The sequence below is a fragment of the Oxyura jamaicensis genome, chromosome 8 (assembly GCF_011077185.1).
Source record: "Oxyura jamaicensis isolate SHBP4307 breed ruddy duck chromosome 8, BPBGC_Ojam_1.0, whole genome shotgun sequence".
Lineage (NCBI taxonomy): Eukaryota > Metazoa > Chordata > Aves > Anseriformes > Anatidae > Oxyura > Oxyura jamaicensis.
The window spans coordinates 6,284,715-6,299,081 of record NC_048900.1 but is presented as its reverse complement, the minus strand read 5'-3'; the positions used below and the strand labels follow the sequence as shown (position 1 = coordinate 6,299,081).

Here is a 14,367-nt window from a genome sequence, read left to right as displayed (position 1 = left end):
CCCTCTGTGGAACAATTGCCTATGAAAACAGTATCTGTTAGATCACTTAACTATTTCTGTTCCATCTTCGCAGGTTTATTCTGCAGTACATCTTAAAAAATGTGGGGGGTTGTACTTCTTTTTCCAGCCTAGAATAAATTATGATTCTTCACTAAAGGAACATATATGAAACTAGCGAAGGGCTTTATGACTTTATTAATGTTTACTGTACATTATATGATGTTTCGTAAAAATAGTTCTGCTGAAAGCATTGAAAAGGACTCTTACCAGAAGCTGTTAGGAAAAAACAAAGATGCAGATGGGCTTTAGAACAAAGGCATCTCCCCAGCCAGAGCTCCCCGGCCATGGCTGCACCCCACCTAGTGGTCCAGCTCTGCTTGGTATTGGCACCAGCAGCCACTGAGAGAATGTACACAGACACCAGTGCTAATCAGTAACCTGCAGGTCCACATAAGGAGTGCACTTGCACTGTCCAGAATTATTTCAGTGTTCGTTCTCTAAAGAGTGTTGTTTTTTGTTTTTTGTTTTTCCATATTGCTTCATCTGATTTTAACAGTGATGATTAATTTTGTCACTTGTTAGTACTAAAAGATATCATTTTGCCACTTGTTGCCAGGGAATGGGGCTGGCTATTAGACTTCAGCAGCATGAGGTGGAGGAGGTGACCTACCCTAGTGTATCTGCACGGACCAAGTGGCAGCTACAGGGAGGACACTTGTATGGATCTCAGTGTCACTGGCTCAGCAACCAGAGTAGGGAAATACAACTGACAGCATAGCCCAGACTGCCTTGTTTCTGACACGCTGGAAGTTGAGCCTGTGTGGGTAAGGATCCGATCTTGCAGTAACGCTCTGGAAACAGCGTTAGACTTTGCATGCAAGCTTGGAGAGTGTTACTGGGGTGTCAGCATAGCATGTGCTACATTTCTATAGCTGCCAATCATGTGCTTGCAAATGCATGGTAAGAAAGGCATTGCCTTCTGGCATGTCCTAACACTAAGAGATACATGCACTTTCTTACCCTGCTGAAGCGAGCCACAAAGCATTCCTTGTGTTTAGCTGGACTAAGATTTCATCCCTATTGTGTTTTTAATTTTTAGATATAAGTTATGTAAGTATTCTTTAGCCACATTGTCTTGCCCATAATATACACCACTAGGGCTGGAGATGCATCAAGTCTGTTTTATTATGCACATTAGGTAAGTCTGCAGGCTGTGTGCCTCTGTCGGGTAGGCACAGGGAATGGTACAGCCCATTTGCACGTCCCCATTTGGAGGTATAAAATTACGTTCTATTTTCTGAAATTTTAAGACTCCTTGGGAAGGATTTGGTGTAAAATAGAGGATTAGACAAAAATAATGTGCTTAGTCTCAAAGCAGGAAAATGAAATTTATGCCGCTGTGCTAGTTAGCTCATCAAGTTGAAGATGCTGAATTTGTGTGACATATGAGTTCTTGTTGCTGCAACACATTTAAAAGATTACATTGAAATAGAACAAGATACTTATAAAAAAAATCAGGTTAAACAGGATTTTCAAATGTACATACATTTGGGGCATGTGAGACTAGTTAACAAATAAAAAACATTTATTTAACTACATTTCATCCACAGACAACTGATGTTTTTCTAAAAAGTTTTAAACAACTTCCACGTTTTACTGTGCCTGGCCAAATTTGTGTTGGCTAGTACTGCTTGTAAACCATTGCTTGCTGTAGGATTTTGCACTCCCAAATTTGGCTTGCTATAAGCCAGATTCATCAATTTAATACTGATATACCAGAAATCATACATTAGTTATGCTTATACTATTCCAAGTGATTTTCTTAAAGGCAATAACTATCTTGTTCCTGCTGCCTTTTTTTTTTTTTCTTTTCCTGAGAGGTCAGGTTTGTATTATAGACTGATGTACAAAAAAACCTCAAGCATTTGCATATAAATGCTAATGCTGAAAGACATTTTATATTCTGAATTGCTCTCTCCAATAATTAAGTTTAAGCAGGGGTATGGATGTCCCTTATACAAACAAAACAACAACTAGAAGCTGCAGCAGCCTGTATAGTTCTACCTCAAGGAAATCCAGAAGTATGAGTTTATCTGATTTTTGTCCTTTTCTGTCAGGAGCTTATCATTAAATTCTGAACTGACATGCCTGATTATTCTGATGCCTGATCTCTCAATGCCCTGTAGTTATAGCTGCTATATTAGAAGAAAGGAATTAAATGCTTAAATGCAGAGTGCTTAGTGCTGAATTTGTCTGCTTTTTGGCTGGAGTGTGAGATTTTTTGCATGTACAATGTCATTCCTACTCTACTAAGATTTGTAAATGTACAGTCAAGTTAACGGGACTATCTCTTGTGCTACATTTTACTGTTAGTTATGTCTTTTGTTTTCTATGCTTCAATATAGCTTGTGGTCAAAAGACTAAGCCAAACCTAAATCTTACCTTAAAAAAAATTATTGGAAATGGATTTGCTGTTTATGTGACAAGCATGTTCCTGAGAATGGGATGCTGTGTAGACACTATTTGGAGTGTATGCACTTTCAGATGTTGCATGCCTTACTATATGGCAAATCTCACGTTAATCTGAACAGAAAGAGAGCATGCAGCAGAAATTCAGATAGGAAATTTTGTTTGATCATGTTTATTTGGTCACAAAAGAGATCCACCGTGTAAATCATTTCTATATGTAATTTTTCAGTGATTGGGTTTGTTCAGAAAAGGGATCAAGTTTAGGCCAACGTCTAGTCAAAAATCATGTTTTAATATAGCATGTTATCCTGCCAAACTCCAACATTGAAAGTGCTCTACTGACATCACTGGAAAAATGTTGCTAATCTACGTTTTTGTAATCTGAAGAACTGTCTTTGCCAGTGCAGACATGTGCCAGAAGCCCCAGCTGGACTCACCATGACGACACAGCAGAGCTCCACACAGGTGTAGGAGGGTTGGAGTGAGGATGTTCTGCCTTCCAGCAGCCCGGAACAGAATGTTTTCAGAAATTAAATAGATCACTGACCACATCAGTAAGGGCAGTAAGTTACTGTTAAGAGGACTCTAGTGTGTAAATGAGTGACAGCACAAGAGCTGTCTCTCGCAGGACAGTCCAGAAGAGCAAGTTACTTAATAAGCTTCCCAGGGAGCTCTCCATTCCCATAGAATATTCTACAACACTTTTCTGTTACATACTCATAGCATGCATGCAATCGGAAAAGCAAATGCATGTTCTGATACTGAACATACCTTAGTGCTCTTGTTCACTTCTCTGCTTGCAAAGCCCATGGGTTTATGACAGACACCTTCGTTATCTCGGACGGCACGGTTTTTGAAAGCTAGTTTAACTGCTATGGATGTGTTTTTAGGTACCTAAGGATGTGAAGGTTGTTTAGTGGGACTTTTAAAAGGATGTAGCACTTGTTGCCATTAATGCATGCATAAGTGCTTTCAGGCATGAGCCAGGGGACCTGGAACAGACGGAAGCGAGGCACCCCACCGACCCGCTGACATCTCTGCTCTTGGTTGTGCTCTGTGGAAGTGGGGAGAGCAAGGACTGTAGACCATGCTGCCAGGTAGTTTTGGCAGTACAACTGGAGGAGATGTATACTAATGGCACTATAAAACAGAAAGGTTACCCTATTTGATGGAGGACACAATAAATAGCACTAGTAGTTCATATTAGAGACAGGTTTATGCCTGCAGACAGAACCCTCTGAGAAAAGAAATTAAACAGATACCTGCTGGTTTGTGACCACATGCTGCTTAAGTCTAAGGTATTTAGTCTAAGTCTAAGGCATATAAAAGATTCTGAGTAAGTCCAAAGTAGAGATGTAATAATCTGAAGAGTATGAATGGCACTTGGCCACAGATTAAGGGTATGATAGTGATTGCAATGATTTTATGATTTATGTGTATAGCAAATAGATTTGTAACAAATGGCTGGTGTTGCTATGAACATGGGAAGATTTGCATGTTATTTAAATGCTATTTTATTTTAGTGCTATTATTTTAATGAAGAAAAACATACTTGAAGCTAATTTAAATGAGGTTATTGAAGTTGGTCTGACCTCAACAGGCTGAGAAAAGCTAGAAACTTTAGAATTCAGTTTAAAAGAAATGATGAGTTCTGCCAAGTAACTGTTGAGTCTGATGTCTAGGAAATTGATTTTTACATGTTCCTTAGACCATCCCTCCAATAATGTTTCTGTATTATGCTTCAGTTCCTACCCCACTGATACTTAAATGGGCATTCACATAGACATTATAGGAGAAATAGTTGAATTTCTAGGGAGGGTGTTGAGAGAATAAAAGCAGCTTATTCTCTTTCTTAATGCTTCCCTCTGTAGTTTTATATGACTACACCATAGCATTAAACATCTCCCATATGGAGAATGAGAGAACCAAGCTGTCTTTCAAATGACCAAATCACTTAAAATTTGGACCTATGGGCTAAGCATTAACTAACTCCATTGGGAAGAAGTCACTCATTTCTCATTATAATTTCTGTTACAGTGTCCGTTTCGGACATGCTTGAAATTCCAAGTAATAAAGAGTCAGGTATGTGGAATATAATAATCACAAAAGCAGTCAAAATGAAAATAAAATTGCAAAATGTTATGCCTGTCCACAGTCTTCTCCTCCCATGTCCAGGCACTAATAGCCTTTTCCAAAGTAAAAGCTTACTTAGATTAAAAAACACTTGGAGCCTCACTTGTAATACTTCATTGGAAGACAGTCTTGAGTATTCTTCTGAAATGCAGAGTGCTTAATAACCTGCCTTGACTGTGAATGCTGTCAAATATTTATGCTTCCTTCCTTCCAATGTTTATTCAGAATGCATTTCTGTACAGCTGGGAAGGTTGTTAGGAGCTGACGACTGGGACTGCAGAATGACAGATATTCTTAAAGGGGGAGAAATGAAAACTTTCCATCCAGAAGATGCAGATGTTGATGTACCCTGCAATGCGCAGTGTGAATTAGTGATGAGTAAAGCAGCACCCATGCAAGATAAAAGACTTAAGGCGAAGAGGATTCCTTAGTAAATGAATCCTTTGGAAGGAAAGCACCACTTAGCAGCCCAGATTGAACCAACTTGAAACACAGACATAGAAAGAATTAAATTATTGACTAAGTAGCTTATAAAGACTAGGCGTAGAAGAAAGGAGGACTTTTTGAAAGTACAGTGCTAACTTGTTAATGATTTTCTCATCGGATTGAGTACACTTCAGTGACAACTACAGTCAGGTGTCTTTTTCATGTAAATTGTTCTGATCAGTTCTAACAGATAAATAGATAAATAGTGTAGATTATGGTGGTTAAGGGCACTCTCTAAAATAATGTTCTTCAGAAGCTGCCATTCTCTCCTTTTCTTTAGAGAGGCTAAGTCTTCACTCTTAGCAATTAGACTTCATAATTCACAGTACTTCACATTTTAAAATAGCTGTGCAAACATTACGTAATCTCCCAGCATCCCCCTGAGCCAGATAATGTTGTCTTTCACATTTTATGGTTGGAGAGATCAAGACTCAAACAGTGAATGTTCTCTCTACATTAACCCAAGGGGCAGGGCAAAAACAGCAATTCTTAGCCACATGATTTCAGCTATTTTATGTCAGTCAAACAGATGCTACTCTGCTTACTATCCATTTTCATGCAAGTATAGAAATCCGTGATCTTATTTCTTCTTCAAACTGCTAAAAAAGCCTCCTCCAATCTGCTCACTGTATTTACTGCACATCGGTCTTCCAACTATTTCAGTGTCCTTTTTTCCATACAGAAAAAGGAGACCTTAGGACCTTAATGTATATTTCAGCAAACCCCTCTTAATAAATAAATAAATAAAAGTCTTTTAAATGTGCTCGTGGTTCAGCAGAAATAAGCTCCTTTAGATTACCCCAAAATGAAGATCATCTCCAGATTCATAGGCTTCTTGCTTTCCCTTTAGCTTTGTTACATTTTGTTTGCATTCTTCCATCAGGAAGAATGAAGGTATATGCCTGCACTCTGTATTTGCAAGGTGAAAATAAAAGCTGTACTAGCAAGTTCCTAAAATGCCTCCACACAGTTCCTCATCGAGCCAATGAATGCTTAATTTGTAGAAGACTTGCAAGCTCAGACTCTATGTGGGCCTTACAAAACCAAGGGAGCTCGTGCTAAATTGCAAAGGTGATCTTTTCAAATAGAAAAATAAATAAATAAAAAGGTACCTGGAATATTGGTACCTAGTAGTCAGGAGGGGACTATTTAGAGATGAAAATCCAAATGCAAACATAAGAAAACAGATTTAAACTTGAGAACAGGAATAATCTGATTTGAGCACTTATTACAGAGACGATGCTACTTACTGCTTGCTGCAGACAGCACAGCTCTGATTTTTTCCTCTCTGTGCTGTCTATCCCAAGCAGTGAATAAGTGACATAGCAGCGCAGCTAGTTCTTTTCTTTTTCTTGAATGTAGCACTAAATCTACAAAGTCCATATCAAATAGATGGAAATAAAACTTCAGAGAAAAGGAGTAACACATTTTGAAATGGATTTTTAGACTTAAACCCTTAGAATCTTTATTTCATTGTTTGATATGCCAATGTGAAGTCAATCAAGTTTGAGTATTTTTTTCTTAAATCACTTCAGATTTTATGTGCATAGGACATTTTGTCTTTTATATTCACAAGTCTGAAAACATTAATATGTACTTTTAGCTCCACTTATTTAAGTAGCAATTGTAAAGCAATTTAGCTAGGTTATATCCGAGACGTTACCTAGCACATCTCCACACTTTATTTTGCTGTATCATTTCATCTCTGTGTGAATCAGGGGGAAATTATACCTCTTCAGTTTAGATTAGAGAGGTGACTGTTAGATGTCTTGATCCTATCAAGTGCTTTTACCTATCAGATCAGACCTTGCTTTTCCAGGCAAGCTCCTATGGCCTGTAGTAATCGTACCTGCCACATGTAAGACAATAAATTTTCTGTGTGGACCTGTACCTACGTGAGTTTTCTGTTCTTCAGTATGAGATGAATAGAAGCTGTATAATCCTGCATGCATCTGTGGGTCTAACAGTTGATTATAGAATGCTGACAATTAGTTTTTACCTTCTTTTCTTATGCTAATGTTGATATGCCGATAGTTATAAACACTGTGCAGGATGTCTGGTCATTTTCCTCCTAATGCCTGGTCATTAAGAGGGAATGATTACAGGACTATTTTAAGGTAGATTCTGTTAGCTGTCATTTTACAAATTTCAAAATCCATTCTACGAAACTGGATTTATAAATTTAAATCTTAGCTTAAAATCCCCTGGAAAGTGTTACTAAGCCCAGAACAGGAAATTCCAAAAAAGATTAAAATACTTTACAAGGCATTATAGAACTGCAGGCACTTGATTGCACTTCCAAAAGGGCCTCTGAGCTGGATCACTGGTGATAAATAACCAGAAGGGGCAAACCAGGAGAAGTTCTCTTGTCGTATAAGGGAATAAGTTGTTGCTGGTAGGCTGGCCTGGCCTGCCTGTCAGGGAAAAAATAATGATAATAATAATTTAAAAAATAATAATAATGCAAACATATCAAGGGAAACTTATGATGAAAATTACTAAATGCAATTAATGCATATTATGATCTCTTGAAATTGGATAGAAGTTATTCTTGCGTAGCGGGAGAAAAACAGATTATCAACTACAAGAACCTGGTTTTGGATGAACTTTAAAGTTAAAACTATGTTCTTGACACCAGTAAAATTTCATTTTATTTACCCTTCTAAACTGAAATCAAATTTCAAACCGTATACAAATCAGACAGTGGTGGAAAAAGATAGAATATTATTCAGATCATAAGTTTTCTAGCAGTTTGATCTGTGCATGAGGGCTCCACCACTATTATTCAACTTAGAATTGGTATCTCTGTAGTAACTTTAGGGAAGAGTGAGTGTATTGATTCTTAAAATGCAGCTCTTTACCTTGCAGTGAAATGAAATCAATACATTGAGGTTGTATTATGCAGTACAGCACTGGTCCCTCTAGGGCTTGAATGAATGCAGACGCAGTATATCTCCACTGGAATTTTAAGGAGTATAAGTTAGTTTAAAAAATAGCTTAGGAACGACAGATAGACAGACAAGCACAGTTTTTTTGCAAACATCTAAAACTCACATATCTGGTATTTTTTTTGTTTTGAGACTACAAGAAATAGTCACATGCTGAATACCCTCACGAAGCATTTGCATACTCTTTCTCATGCCCTTAGTTTCCCCTTCTTATTTAAATACTCTCCTCCTCCCACACCATATTAAATAGCCTTCATGGATTACAAGAGAAACAACAGTAGAAACAATAGCTCATACTACAGTGGTCTGAACTGAAACCCTTCCGAATACTCTGAGGAGCAGCAGTGGCACTGGCGGCCTCTTGCTCTGCAGTTTCCCACTCCCACTGCCTTGCACAGCCAGGAAGCAGGACCACAAGTTTCAGAGAAGCATCAGGGCCCAACTCTCATCTTCACTAACTTAATTTTACACCGCTGTAGAAAAGTAAATACTTCATTCATATATACCAAGGGAATTAAAGGGTGAAGTCTGTGGAAGTGGGGAGTTTAATATTTGAGTATTTGTTGTGTAAGTCTAACTGTACACGCATGCTCTGTGTATATCTACTATAAGCAGTGGAATCAAAGAGAATTTTTGGCTAGGATTTCTGGAGAACTGGTAAACTAAAACATGGGATTTTGCTAGTCCCAAAATGGCAGTATCATAGCAGTTTTGCAGCTGTTTATTTTCATATAATCAAATTCCTTTTTGGCTGCTTTCTTGTCGTTTCATTTTCTCTGTCATTCTTTAGAGAGGAGACATTTGATCTGCTGCAGTAGAAAGAGCCGACCTTCTCAATGCCCTAAAAAAAGACATTTTTATTTTTCTGCTGTCAGAACACTGGCACATGATTTTCTGATGTTAGACATTTCTTTCTGTTAACCGAAAACTTTGTCCTGTAAATATGTATTTATTTTTTTTTCTTCTGATTCTTCATCATAAAAATCAGTAATTTCTGAGTACTTTTGAAATGAGGACTAAAGGAATTTATTTTCACATTTAAATGTAATATTTGTTCCCTTAATGGCATCCTTTCTGGTAAGAAGTTGTTGTATTCACTCGTTTCTAAGTATTGTATCTAACTAAAGTGATTTGATGATGATTTGATCATCTTCTGCTTTTAGAAGTCTTTACTGGCCAGTTTTGCTGCAGCTAGTTCTCTGATTGAGACTGCTGTTATTATTTCTTAGATACTGTGTTGATAACAGAGCTTCACTTCTGTGCGCTCTACAGAATGCAGTTAATGTAGACTTCTAATGAAGCGTGAGCTGTGAGCTTTCACAATGCCAGACAGCTGACCACACTCTCCACCGCAGCAGGATACCTTTTCAGCAAGGCTTGGCGGGAGCCACCAGCTCTCTGGAGGACTTTGTCTCTGGCAGTACTTCCAATGCAGGGTAGCATTATGGGCACTAGGACTTCCTGCTCATTCTCTTCTCAGGTCCCATATATTACCCCTAACATATACAGCAACTGCTGTTCAGCTCCAATGCTTTCCTGGGGAGAGAGAGAGGAGAGGAGAGGAAAGTCTTGGGCAGCCTCAGGCCTCCCAGCTGCAGTCTGGGAGCAACACTGTCCTAGCTGTGTGAAAGGCAAAAGCAAAGTATCCACAGCCATGCTCAGCTGTGCTGCTGGGGCTGTACTGACTGGCAGAGTCAGCGGCATGAAGTTAGTATCATGGCTACCTTGGCTAAATCTGGTCATCAGGGTCTTGCTCAGCCCAGCTGAACTATGAAAATGTCACACTGTCAGCGCAGTGCAGAGCTGCCAAGCGTGCAGCTCTCTTGTTCAGTTACCACTCATGCTGGAAAACTTGTCTTGCTGCCTGTGTGATTTCCTCTTCTCTAGTAAGATAGAAACAGGCTCCAAGAAGTGGCTCCTGGTCCTGCTGGCCTCCTCTAGAGCTAACTGTCCTCAGCTTATGGAAACCAGCACCCAATGCCCAAAGCTGCCAGAAGTCACTTGGTCTCCATCTTGGAAGAATTGATGGTCTTTCAATATAACTCACCGTTGCCAGCCATAGGGTCTGGCCAGCTCATTCCTTCTGCCTTACCACATATCCCTTGCTTGGACAGTTTGCTCGCGCATGGCTCTGCCTGGAATATCCTGAGGAGCCTGCTGTTGAAGCCCACTTCTCTGTAAGAAGCAAACGGGAGCTAGAGATGTAGGTAGGGATATTGCAGAAGAAGGAAAATGAGCAGTCATAGTGAAATGTGCCTGAGACAGGTGGCTGTGAAGGAAATACCTCTGCCCTTCACGATGGTGAAGTTCTTAATGAGAAGAGTGAACTGGCCACTAAGCTAAGCCATGTTTTTGGGAGGCATTGTTTCCCTTTTCTTAGTCAACATCCCAAGGCCTGATGTTACCTTTTACTTCTGAGGCCCTTGACACAGGATTGCACCACCATCTTATGTTGCCTTTCCAGTTGATAAACTCAGTACTGTCTTTCCCAAGAGTCCAGGCCCTGGTTGCCAATACTGGGAAAAGACGGGAGGTCTGAAAGGTTCCTGACTAATTGTCCTCCTCCCTGGAAAGCTCCTGGACAAGCATTCCTTTAAAATGGATTATTTGTTAATTTTTAAAATAAGAATGCAGACCTGCTGCATGTCTTCCCCCACAAATGCTGGGCATATTTGATAGTTCATATGTTCTGCCCCTCTGAGGATTTGGACAGTGCATCATCTGAAATGTGCGAATGCTTGCGATGCACTGCGTGCAATACACTTTTGAACATACAAATACATTACAGCCTCTGCACTCAACTCCGATTTCTCCCAAGCACTCCCTGTGTGATCTGTATTCTGAAAGCAGGATCATGCCACATGCAACAAAAGTTAAAAACAAACAAACAAGCAAAACCTATATTTATATTGTGAGAGTAGCATGCAGGAAAAGAAAACGAACTAATAAATATGAATTGCCGGCAAAAGGCAATTGTTACTCCCTTCATCTTAGTTAGAAGAAAATTTGTTGAGGGGGGAAAGGGAAAAGATGCATTTCCTGCAAAGCTAACACCATCCCTGAAAAAACACAGGCACTTGTGTTCTGTGCACAACAACAACATTAAACAAACAAATAAAGCCAGGGAATGCAGGGACAGCACTACTAGGAATTAATCAAAGCTAAATAGAGCGAGAGGAAGGGAGGAGGAGGAGGTGCATTTCCTTGTAGAACTCCTCCCTTTCCAAGCCCACCCTAGAGGACACGCAGCATGAAAACCCCTTCAGCTGTATTTACCTCCAGAACAGACTCTGCTCGGATATCCTCACTTACACTTGGGGAGCGTTTCCAGAGAAACAAGAGCATAAAGAGTTGGGTGAACAAAAACCACTGCATTCCCTCTCAGACTCAGTGCTTTATTTTTAAGTTATTTTGCTCAATGTACATTGGCTATTTTCGTCTGAGGTGTGTTGATTTCATGCCTAAATAATTCAACAAACTCTTTTAGTTGTCGTTGCATGTTGTATCGTTGCCAAAACCTCATGGAACTCTGCTGTTAGCGCCCACGTGGGGAACCTATAACGCTGCTGTGAGCTGTCTGCGATTTATTCTGCTCCATTCATTGGGGTTTCATGTTTCCTCTAGCACAGACCCCAGTTCTCTATGCTCTTTTACATTCTCTGTTTAGTCTAGTACTATTCCTTGCTTGCTTTCTGGCGGTTGTACTGGAAAAAAATTGTTGATCTTATTCTGGCATACATAAGCAGTAAGGATTACACCGCAGTCACTTTGTTGCTTTTAACTCACATTTGAGGTTCGTGATGGAATCCTCTACTTTTTTTTTTTTTTTTTTTTTTTTTTTTTCCCCTATTCAGATACAGTAAACTTGGCTGCCTCTCAGAGTACAAAAGATATACCAAGGCACACCAGAAGGCACAGACTCCATTCACCAGATGCAATGCAGTGTTCGCTGTAGCACAGCATGCTGTTGCTATCATTTCCCTTAAGCGTTTACGGTAGTCTGCTAGAAGGGGGAATTCAAGTAGTTAAAAAAATTAGATGTCTGTTTCCTTCAGTTCATTGATGCCTGTATTTTGAGGGTCCTGGTTTTTACATTTGCAAGTCAGTTGAATGTTAATTATTATCCAGACTAGAACATTATTTCCCTTGATTAGTATTGCAGACATTTATACTAATGAACCCTTCCTGTGGTTCCAAATGTTAAATTATGCTCTTAGCACGGGGCTGTCTCTGAAACAGGGTCTAGATGCTCAAACAAATTTAACTTCCTACATCCATCAACTGCAGTAACCATTCAAAGTACTATTCTGCAAGAAAACTGCTTGATACAAATGAAAACTGTCTCCTGCTTTAGTTTATATCTATTGACTTTTCATGCACCTGAAATATATTTTTTTTTTCTCAAGCCTCAACTCACCATAGTACTCAAGTAGCCGTGTAATCCAACTGGAAGTGATTTTCACTTACACTATAAGATTCTTTTTTCCTGCAAGAGTATTATTGACAAGTCTGTAGTGAAAATGAGAATTAGGATCCTTCACCTCAAAATGTCCTGCAGCATCAGAGCTACTGAAAAAAATACATCATGGGCCTTTTATTTTACCTTAAATCATAAAAACAGAACTGTCATTTCATATTACAACTCATAACTTTGAATGCTGCAGTAATCATTTTAGCTGAGTTTTTGTCCCACTATGGTTATAGTTACATATGAATTAAATTAGATTGGTTGAGGCACAGATCATTGGCTGCCGGAAGATATCTCATTTCCTGAATTTATATCAGCTGGGATAGTAGACATTGCACCTATTTACTGAAAAAGCATAACATATTTCTAGACATTGGAAACCAGGGAATTTCTTTGAAGTCCCAGGTAAATGGACTAAAAGAGTAACTAGAAAGAATAATAAAACACCTGCAGAAAAAGAAAGAAGTTATAAAAGCAATAAACGGGAATATTTTATTGGAAAGAAAAAATACATTACCAACAACTATTTGTTGTGTCAACATAAGAGCGAATAAAGGAGCTGTTTGTTTTATGTTGTTTTAATTTTATATTGTTTTATCAAGGTCTCTCAAAAGAGGCTATTAAGACAGGCTTAGAGGTAGATTGCTGCTGTGGATTAGAGATTTGTAAAGTCGTAGAAGATAAAATAGAAAAATTGATAAAATACCAGAGTGACAAAGAATTAACATGGAGTGTCCATAAGAAGACCAGTTGTTTAATAGGGTCTGGAAAAGAGAGAGAACATTTGCAGATTAAAATTTGCATATGGCACAGAATTTGTTAGGTTAGCCAGGACCGGCACTCTAGAGGGACCTGTACTATTTAGGCACTTGGGTCCCACAATGGCAGATGGGCTTAAATGCTAACAAATACATATTGGAAAGGATAATTGGGTTAACATATGATTACATCAGCTCTCCTAGCTGTTTAACTGTCTCATTTTAAACACTTCCTTTGAAGTAGCTGGCAAACACCCATTTGTTTCAGTTAGAGGAGACCCAGATCTGCTGTCTGAAATCGGACTGCAGCCCCATAGCTTGTTTGGGAAAACTGTGCTGATAACAGGCTCTGCTGCTGCATTTTCTTCTAATCAGATGCAGAGGTGTTTTTTGTTGTTGTTGTTGGTTTTGTTGTTGTTGTGTTTTTTTTTGTTGTTGTTGTTTTTTTTTTTTCCTGTGAGCTACCACTGTTCTCCTCCTCGCCCATCCCTGGGTCACACCCCAGTGGCCACACTCACCTTCTACTCCTACCAGCAGCCACTGAGTTCAGTGGAGTTTTTCCCCCCGTGGGAGCTGTGGGATGCGTTGTGCTGCTGCCGTTGTATCTGGTGCCAGCTGCTGTGAGCAGCCGGGCCTTGCTGCCCATTGCATAGCTCTGGCAGCGCTCTCCGGGGCTGTGGCTAGCACCTGTCTGGCCAGCACAAACCAAGTGATGCACCAGCTCTGTGCAGCTCTGCGTGTGCCACCACTAATCTGCCAGACGCACCATATGCTGGTTGTGTGATTTAGGGTAACTTGGGAGCTCACCCGTTTGGAGGAGAACAAGAAAGCAGTGCTGTGCTCATTTCAGTTCTCCTGCTCAGGTGTTAGTGATTTATTTGTCTTTTTGTCTACTAACAAATATCCAGGGCATTTCAAAAAAAAAAAAAGCCAGACTATCTGGCTGTTTATAAAGAAAAGTAATTTTAGCCCTCTGCTTTCATTTTACTGGGTGTTCACCAGCACGGTGCTTTCTCTAAGCCTTGCTAATGTTCTGGCATCATCTGAAGAAATGATTATTCACATTATCTCTTGGTTCCTGAACTTATCTGTTCACGCTGCATAC

At 39.5% G+C, this 14,367-nt stretch overlaps 1 long non-coding RNA gene across 2 annotated transcripts in view; it reads left to right on the top strand.

Annotated features, from left to right (window-relative positions):
• LOC118170525 overlaps positions 1–14,367 on the top strand; it is a 170,047-nt gene that overhangs the window by 129,872 nt on the left and 25,808 nt on the right. Inside the window, exon 3 of one of the 2 annotated variants that reach the window (XR_004752760.1) lies at positions 237–457. The exons of the other annotated variant lie outside the window; for it this stretch is intronic. This is a non-coding gene — a long non-coding RNA (uncharacterized LOC118170525). Of the gene's footprint in view, positions 1–236; positions 458–14,367 lie in introns of those variants that run through there. 2 annotated transcript variants of the gene reach the window in all.